This window comes from Pelophylax lessonae, assembly GCF_965119305.1.
Source record: "Pelophylax lessonae genome assembly, chromosome: 2".
Lineage (NCBI taxonomy): Eukaryota > Metazoa > Chordata > Amphibia > Anura > Ranidae > Pelophylax > Pelophylax lessonae.
In genome coordinates, this window is record NC_138769.1 from 25,012,527 (window position 1) to 25,022,781 (window position 10,255).

Sequence of the window (10,255 nt, forward strand, 5' to 3'; positions counted from 1 at the left end):
TTTCTATTAAAATAACAAACATGTTATACTTACCCCCTCTGTGTAATGGTTTTGCAGCTCTAATGCTCCTCTTCTCAGGTCCCTCTTCTGGCCCCTCCCTCCTGTTGAGTGCCCCCACAGCAAGCAGCCTTCCATGGGGGCATCCTAACCGAGCTGAAGCTTCATGTATCCATTCAGACATGGAGCTGCCATTTGGCCCTGCCCCCTACCTCTTCTGATTGGCTAAGTTTGGTTGACAGAAGAAGCTGCCAATGGCACCGCTACTGTGTCTTAGCCAAACAGGAGAGAGAGTCCCGGACGGCTGAGGCACTCATGGCCATCGCTGGATAGAGAGGGGGCTCAGTTAAGTATTAGGGGGGCTAAGGGGGCTGCTGCGCACAGAAGGCTTTTATCGTAATGCATAGAATGCATTAAGATAACAAACCTTCTGACTTTACAACCCCTTTAACTCAGTGGTTCTCAACTCCGGTCCTCAGGACCCACTAACAGGCCAGATTTTAGGTATTACCTTGGGGAGATGCAGACTAGAATACTGCAATCACTGAGCAGCAAATTAGATCACCTGTGATGTAATTTAGTTATCTTGCAAACCTAGCCTGTTAGTGGGTCCGAGGACTGGAGTTGAGAACCACTGCTCTAAGATAAGCAGATATTGTCCAAATACAAGAGCCATGTGTATTCGTCCTTGAACCTTGGTCTTGGTCACATCTGTGCAGTATTCCAGTGTGAAACGTTGGCTTCCTTTAATAATGACCACTCACTGCTACCCTTTCTGTTTGCCCCTTTGAAATGAGTTCTTGCCAGCTTGAGTGCTTCCGCCAAAATACAGCTTCTTCCACTCTGGAACCAGGTATTATAGCTGAGAATTGCACCTAAAAACTAGACGACACTAGCTTAGGTGCAAACTGGAACTAACTTTATTGTAAAGTCACACAGAATATTTACCACACAAAATCAGGCAAGAACTTGATCACATTGTCATAAACAATGCAAACTGTAAACAGTAATAGCAGTACATCTAATGAACACCTAAAATAAACAAACAGTAATCTTATCCAACAGTAGTCTAAGGGGACACAATACTAGCAGACCGACAGAAACAATAGGTGACTCAATTAACAATGGAATTTACACCTAGGAGGCAAGCAATGGGGGAATTATACCTTAAGAGAAAGACACCTTAATAAACAGATTAGCGTAGGAGACCCCAGCATCAGGTTGTTTTGAGCTGAATATTTTAACATCTGTTCTGATTCTGAGTCTGGGGGGGGGGGGGGTGAAGCAGTCATTGCTGATTTGGGCACAGAGGCCCCAATCTGTATCCAGGTCCTAGGTTTAACAGGGTCTGTGTGTTTTGGGGAGACACTGACTTGTATCCAAAGCAAAACTACTTCAAGGGTCCCCCAGGCACATATTGCCAGGGCCCATATTCAGTAGGGCAAGAGGCTACCATGCAGTCCCCTCCAAAAGCCCCTGTCCTGGTTGGGTATGTCACATTGCCTTTTTGCCCTCCTCTTGGTATCTGTAATTGTAATAAAGGTTTTCGACTCTTGAGATGATGGTTTTGTGCTCTTTCTCCACTCACTTATACATTGATTTCGCAATTTGGTTGACCCCTATTCCTTGGAAAGTCCACTATTTTGTGAAGAGCTGCCTAATCCAAGCCATTAGGACTGACCAATACATTTGTTTGATGGGTTAATGATCTGAATACAGTGGCTCACCTTTTCTTCAGTTTGGAGTGTCTATACCTGACTGTGCAGACCAACAGACATCACAGTCTCAGGGCACTCTGTAATCTGGAAGTCATGGTCAGACACACCCACTCTCTTCCTTTGTACCAAACGGTGCTTGTGGTGGAGTGTCTACATATAGATCAGCCAAAAAAAGAGCGCCAAATATTTGTCTCAATAGTCCTCAGTACTTTATTACAATCAAGGTATTAACAAGAAGGCAAAAGGGGAGCCAATGTATTTTGCCCTCAAAATGCCTTGGCTGCCATTTTCCTTCCTATTATTACCTGTTGTAATAAAAGACTTTGGACTTTTGAGACAATAATTTGGTGCTCTTTCTTGGCTGACCTATACGTAGATTTCGCAATTTGGTTGACCCTTATTCTTTGGAAGGTCCCCTATTTTGTGGATAGCTGCCAAATCAAACCCAGTTAGTCATATCCAGAAACAAACCCCCTTCCTCAGACATACCTCTCTCCACCTCTGTACTACAAGTTGCGTGTAGTGGAGTGTCTAAATATAGATAAGCCATAAAAAGAGAGCTGCCGAATCCATGCCATTAGGACTGACCAATGATTTTTTCGATGGTTTGAGGATCTAAATCCAGTGCCTTACCTCCACTTCTGCTTGGAGCAAGGGTCTTCAAACTATGGCCCTCCAGTTGTTCAGGAACTACAATGCCCATCATGCCTAGTCATGTCTGTGAATGTCAGAGTTTTACAATGCCTCATGGGATGTGTAGTTCCGCAACAGCTGGAGGGCCGTAGTTTGAGGATCCCTGATTTGGAGTGTCCAAATATGACTGTGCAGACCAAAAGGCTCCACAGTCTGACTGCACTGCCCAGAGCACTCTGTAATCTAAAAGTCATGGTCATCTCTACTTGGAGTGTCTAAATAGGACCGTGCAGACCAACAGGCACCAAAGTTTGACCACACTGCCCAGAAAATGATAAATGGTTTTTAAAATTTGTACAGCTAAATATCTGAAAAATGTGGCATGCAATTGTATTCAGCCCCTAGTCACCTAATTAGTAGAGTCAACCTGTGTGTCATTTATGCTCAGTATAAATACAGCTGTCCTGTGAAGCCCTTAGATGTGTGTTGGAGAACCTTAGTGAACAAACAGCATCATGAAAGCCAAGGAACATATCAGTCAGGTCATGAATAAAGTTGTGGGGAAGTTTAAAGCAGGATTAGGGTTTAAAAATTATCCCAAGCTTTGAACATCTCACGGAGCACTGTTCAATCCATCATCGGAAAATGGAAAGAGTATGGCACAACTGCAAAACCTACCAAGACATGGCCGTCCACTGACAGGCTGAGTAAGGAGTAGGGATGATCGAACGGTTCGGTTCGACCATCGGTTCGACCCGAACATTGGCTGTTCGAAATTCGGCCGAATTTCGAACTTTTTGCTAAAAAAGTTCGGAATTCGGCAACCAGAACCGACCAAAATGCAATGGGACAGGAACCGGCTTTAAAAGCCCGTGATTGGACCAGAACCATCAGTAAAAGCCAATGGGCAGGAGGATGCTAGGAATGTGATTGGAGTGACTAGGGGGTCCAGAGGCCAATCAGTAGTGAATAGGCCCCCCAGTATATAAGATAGCCCCGCCAAATCTCTAGCATTGTAATACAGGGGCTGTGGAAGAGAGTGGGAGCAGTTCTGTTACTCCTGCTGCAACGTGTCATTTAGCAATTATTAGTGTGAGGAAAGGGATATCTAGTGTAGTTAGGGTACTATTTTCCAATATAGTTAGATTCAAAAATCTAGTTTCTGTAGGGAAAGTGTTAAGTGTCAGGGTGACCGTAGTGTAGTGTAGGGTAAACTGACTCTGACTGCTATGGCAGGGTGACCAAACCCTTCCATGTCAGGGTGACCGCCATAGAACAAAGATCGTTTCTATTAGAATTGCAATAGAACAGGATAGTGGCTTCGCCCTTGTGACACCCGGCTTTTTGTTGCAGGCGTTTTATTGGGCTTTTTTGTGGACTTGTTTGGAGGCAGGCATGACATCAGAACTTCTGTGTAGGGGTATATATACACACACACATGTATGTATATATACACCTACACATATATAGGTGTGAAAGTAGCAGAACACTATGCCTGCGCTAATGAAATAATTAACAGGCATAGGACTACGCTCCTATCACACCTATATGTGTGTATGTGTATAAATACATATAAGTGTGTGTGTATATATACCCCTATACAGAAGTTCAGATGTTATGCCTGCCTCCAAACACGTCCACAAAAAAGCCCTATAAACGCCTGAAACAAAAAGCCGGGTGTGAAAATAACGAAGCCACTATCCTGTTCTACTGCAATTCTAATACAAACAAACTTTTTTTCTGGTTCTTCACAGGTACACTTTTTAGACCCCCCAGACATTAAATCCAAAGAAATCTCTTTTTTTTTTTTCAATAATTTTTTCAATAATTGGCTCTCTATCAAAAATGACAATTTTTAAGAACTTTTTTTTGTGTGATTAATAGTCCCTGGGGCATGACCCAGAACCCTAGGCACTTTTTAGGGGCATTTATTGGGTTTCAGGGCTTCAAAATGGTGTTTTTTGTTTACCGAAGTTCGGGTCCCATTGATTTCAATGGGGTTCTGAAATCCGGGCCGAACTTTCGGGAAGTTCGGGTGTTCTGGTCGAACCAAACTTTTCAAAAGTTCGATCCTCCCTAGTAAGGAGAGCATTCATCAGAGAAGCAGCCAAGAAGCCCATGGTAACTCTGGAGGAGCTGCAGAAATGCACTGCTCTGTCCACGGGACTATTAGCCGTGCACTCCACAAATTCGGCCTTTATGGAAGAGTGGCAAGAAGAAGTCATTATTGCAAGAAAGCCATAAGAAGTCCTATTTGCAATTTGGGAAAAGCCATATGGGGGACACATCAAATATGTTGAAGAAGGCTCTCTGGTCAGATGAGACCAAAATTGAACTTTTTGGCCTCAAAGCAAAACACTGTGCGTGGCAGACAACGATCACTGCACATCACCCTGAACACACCATCCCCACCGTGAAATGTGGGGGCAGCATCATATTGTGGGGATGCTTTTCTACAGCAAGGACAGGGAAGCTGGTCAGAGTTGATCGGAAGATGGATGGAGCTAAATATAGGGCAATCTTAGAGAAAAACCTGTTTGAGTCTGCAAAAGACTTGAGACTGGGGCGGAGGTTCACCTTCCAGCAGGACAACTACCCTAAGCATACAGCCAGAGCTACAATGGAATGGTTTAGATCATTTCATTCCATTCTTCAAATGACAGCCCTCCATCTGTTGCGGAATTACACATCCCATGAGGCATTGTAAAACTCTGAAATTCACAGACATGACTAGGCATGATGGGAATTGTAGTTCCTGAACAACTGGGGGGCCATAGTTTGAAGACCCCTGGTTTAAATCAATGCATATTCATGTGTTAGAATGGCCCAGTCAAAGTCCAGACCTAAATCCAATTGAGAATCTGTGGCAAGACTTGAAAATTGCTGTTCACAGACACTCTCCATACAATCTGACAGAGCTTGATCTATATTGCAAAGAAGAATGGGCAAAAATGTCCCTCTCAAGATGTGCAAAGCTGGTAGAGACATCCCCAAAAAGACTTGCAGCTGTAATTGCAGAAAAAAGGCGGTCCTACAAAGTATTGACTCGGGTGGGGTCTGAATACAAATACACTTTTTACATATTTATTTGTAAAAGCATTTTGAAAACCATTTATCATTTTCCTTCCACTTCACAATTATGTTCCACTTTGTGTCGGTCTATCACATAAAACCCCAATAAAACACATTTACGTTTTTGGTTGTAACATGAAAAAATGTGGAAAATGTCAAGGGGTATAAATACTTTTTCAAGGCACTGTATATATAGTATACACACACATTAAAGATTATTGTACACATGTTTTTCGGCTTTAGAAAGATAACAGATTTACTTTATCTTGATTACCTATTCCAGTAGTGTTGAGTCTCTATTTGATATCAACAATCAGACCGTTCCCGCGCTATGGTCTAATATTCGATAAATCCATTTCTTACCATCTAAATTGCCTGGAACTCCAGGAGTGACTCTTTCGTGTTTCATCTGCTCTTGAACCTGTCAAGTCATATTTTTTCTACATCATATCACTGGACAGAAATATGTCGCATAGTACACCATGCGGTCCCTGAAGGTCTTCAATTGGTCTATGTCTTCTCAACTGAAACGCTGGTGCTATTCCTAATTGTCAGGGGAGTTCACTGAGCCCCGTTGGATGGATGAAAGATAGAGTTATGTAAAAAAAAAATAGTTTGTAGTATAGAAATGTAATTTATCACTGAAATTATTTCTTGGATTGCTTTAAAGCTTTGTTATTTTTTATTGAATTCAACAGCAAGGGTCATAAAGCATCATCACATTAGCATTTTATTAGAGCAGGGGTCTGCAACCTACGGCTCGCATACCACACCTGGCCCGCCACCACCAAATGTCCGGCCCATCAGTGCCTTTAATAAGTTCACGTGCACCCAGCCTGCGGACATTTTCGCCGCTCTCCTCCTTATTGGACAGCGGCCGGTATCACAGGGCTGGATGGAGGCGGGAACTGCTGGAGTTAACTTTTCACTTTAAATAGCAGGTAATTTGTTGCCAGGCAATCCTAGCAACCAATTACCAGCCTGGTAATGTGAAAAGTTAACTTCAGCAGTTCCCGCCCCCATCCAGCCCTGTCATACTGGCCAATCTCTGCTCTGCTGTACAGCTGTGTAAGGTAGGAGACCTCTACCTACACAGTGTGTGTTTGTGTGTGTGGGGTGGAGTGCAGGGGGGCAGAGAACACTATGGGGGTACTGAGGACACTACAGTGGGGGGGGGGGGGGTTGCAGAGGACAAAAGAAACTGCTTTGGGGGGAACAGGAAACTGCTACTGGGGACAGGGACACCTTCTACCCTGGGAACAGGGTCCCCATTACCCCTGGGGAAAGGGACACCTTCTCACTTGGGGAGAGGGACCCAATCTTCCCTGGGAAAAGAGACTCCCTCTCACCTGGGGACAGGGAGCACTTCTCCCCTGGGGACGGGACTCCTTCTCAGCTGGGGACAGGGACCCTATCTCCCCTGGGGACGGCGTAAGGGCATGAACCCCATTTTCCATAGGAACAGGCACCCCATCTCCAAACTATGCTGGCTGGGTGTCAGGGTGGGGTAGGGTGGCAGAAAAATCAGAAACACCTTAAAGTGAGGTAAACCTGTACTGCTATTCTTACTATGTTAGGATTAATATTATCTTCATTTATTAGCAGGTGAATGCGGCCCTCCATGCATTCACATACATTTAATCTTGCCCTTAAGTGGAAAAAGGTTGCTGACCCTTGTTTTAGAGCAATGGCACTTGGGGGTCCCAGGATAATGATATCCTAACGATATCCTAAGATAGTGACACATTGACTTCCTACAATGTCAACCCATTATTGCTTATGGATCCCGAAAACTTAACACCTTAGGGCCCAGAATCCTGACGCAGTGACATGTTGAGGTCCCAGAACACTGATATCTTAAAACTTGGGGTACCAGAAAACCAACACCCTGATACTTTGGGTTCCAGAACACTGACACATTAATATTTGGGGATCTTTATATTGATACTCAGGATCCATAAACCCTGACATTGATGTGTGGGGTCCTAGAACACTGATACATGGACATCTCAACTGATAGAAAGATAGAGCTGACCTTCCTGTACCCCATACGTTTAGCAGGGGGCCCAGGGGCAGAGAATGGACTCTATAAATACCTTTGGATGCATACACAATAATCCTTTGGGTCATGGCTGCCAACAATTAAATAAAAGCTCTGTGGGACCCGACCCATCAATTCAGCAGGGGCTAGGGCCAGAGAGGAGACTAATAATATTTGGGAGCAGGTTGAGTAATCCTCCATGCGGTGGCTCCTCACTAGTGAAGAGCCCAACAGTCTTGGGTACTGTTCAGCAGGGGTTCACCTAACTTCAAAGATGTTGAACTTGAAATCAATGGGAGCCACTGCTTCCTTAACAACCATTGACAGCATTGCCCAAATCTTTCCATGTGGCCATATTTACTCAGTGATGTAACCCGCTCCATTCCCTGCCCATTTGCTTACGTGGCCAGTGATTTTTCAACTTTGTAAGTGAATGGGCTGGGTGGTGTCAGTGGTGTGGTAAGGACCGTATTAACCACTGACAGCCAGTAGCTGTCACATTCTTCATCGAAAACCCTATACGTTCGGACAAACATCCAAACAATGTTCAGTCTGATCTTATGTTTGGACCAAACACCAAACTCATCCCTACTCTCCACAATTAAATTTCAGTTTGGCCTCTACTTCTATATCAATCTACCAGACCAGGGTGGCATTGTAATTGGTGGGAGCTGGCACAGAGGATTACTCCACTTGCTCTTAGAAATAAAGAGAAATAGTCTCGTCTCTATCCATGACCCCTGCTGCTAAACTGAGGAGGCCCAGGGAATTTTTATTTAATTACCAGGATCTGTAGTTGGTGGAATTACAATATGGTATTCAAAGTCCCTTCTGTGTGTGTTTAGGTTATGTGGGGTTCCTGTCAGGTAATTTTAGGGGGCTCTGTCCAGCAGGCTGTATGGGACCCCACAATTTCTAAAGGTGGCCCTACTTGGAGGCCTCAGAACTTTGATATACTGACACCCGTGGGTCTCAGAATACATACATGGATCCTTGAGGTCCCACAACACTGACACTCTGACACAGGGGCATAACTACAGGGAATGCAGGGGTTGCAATTGCAACCGGGCCCCATGCTCCAGGGGGCCTTCGCGGCTCCTCTGTACACCTGGATAGGAGGAGTGGCGGGGGCAGCATGTAGAGAAATCACTGTCCTCCTTTTTTCTCCTGTAGCTGCAGGAGGAAAATGGAGGAGATTGATTCCTCTGTATGCTGCCCCCGCCACTCCTCCTATCCAGTTCACTTTTGTTCTGCTGTCTCTGTGCCCATGTGTGTTCCCCTGCCCCCCCCCCCCCCACTGTGCTGCCCCCCCCCCCCACTGCGCTCCCTCCCCTCTCCTGCTGACTGCTGCAGGGGATGTGTCACAAAGGTCACACTTGCAACCGGGCCCTGGCATTCCACCACCGTGGGGAGGCCCCAAGATGGCAGGAAGGGGGCCCACTGCAGAACCTGTGAAAGGGGACCATAATAAAGGGCCCCCGTAATGAGAGTAAAGGGCCCCAGAATCAGTGGGAAAAGCCCCAGGCTTGAAGGGAAGGGACCCGGCCAGGGGTCTGGGGGGCCCTTCATGGTTTCTTGCATCGTGGCCCTGAAGGTTCTAGTTACGCCTCTGCTCTTTCATAAAGGTTCTTCGGAACATTGAAAGATGCAGCTCCCAGAGTAATAAAATGTTTAATCTGGCCATAGATGGATATTTTGAACAAAAATTCTTAGGAAAAGTCTGGGGAAAATTTGTACGCAAATTCTCAGAACATTGAATGTAGTTTGAAACATTTTGTTGCTTTTAAGATTTGATTTTGGAATAAATGGACTTAACAAAACGAAAACCACATACAATACAATTTGTTCTTTCGCAAAAAAATTTCCATTCTACTCCTTCAAATTTTCTTGTCACTGAGATAAAAAAACGAATGTCGATTGACCCACTAATAATTGCAAAAACAAATAGTTTCTTACAACATTTCCTAAATATTTTTGTTCAACATTTTTTTTATCTATGGCCAGCTGGTCTGTGTTGAAGGACTTTAGGGTTGTGTTGTGGAATCACTTTGAGAAACCTTTCAGAATTTTCGACCTGCAGTTGACCCCCTTCTGAATTGCATTTGACTTTCTTTAAATGGGTTTTGCATTCCCTTAAAGTGGTTGTTGTTGTGGAAATGTTATTAATATTTGTGTGGACATTTTTCAGAAAGTGTTTTATTTAAATTGCCATTATGTCTCCCAGTGTCGGTTTTCCGATATCCACTATGCACAGCGAATATGGCTTTAACTAGCATTGAGGAAAGACTGTTAGTTGTGCAAACCTTCCATTAAATGGAGACTGCATACCACTCGCCTGATCTTCCGAGCAGCTGGCGCTCTGCTACCGCTGGAGCGAACGCTGGTCAAGATCTATGGCAGTGCAATGCAAACTCCACCGCGCAAATGTATATCAGTCAGCCGGGGCCCCGGTATTCGCTGGCGGAGATATGTTGGTGATGTGGAATTATTATCGTTTTGATAAATATCTGCCCTTTTGCTGGAATAATGGCTGGTAGCTTTCTATTATGCTTGATCAGCATGATTGAAACACTGCTGCTATTTCCTTTGCAGATACAGCCTCATTTACTGGAACAGTGGCATCATCACTATCACATATGGTTTTTATGAACTATAATATATATGATTCACTCTAACAGGTTATGACGGGAGTGCATGTGTATGTACTGGCGAGTAAGTACTGCACTAGAATCCACGCTAGTTCCATTGTATGGTACTTGGCAGCCGTTTTAGCAATAGTACATTGTTTCGCTTT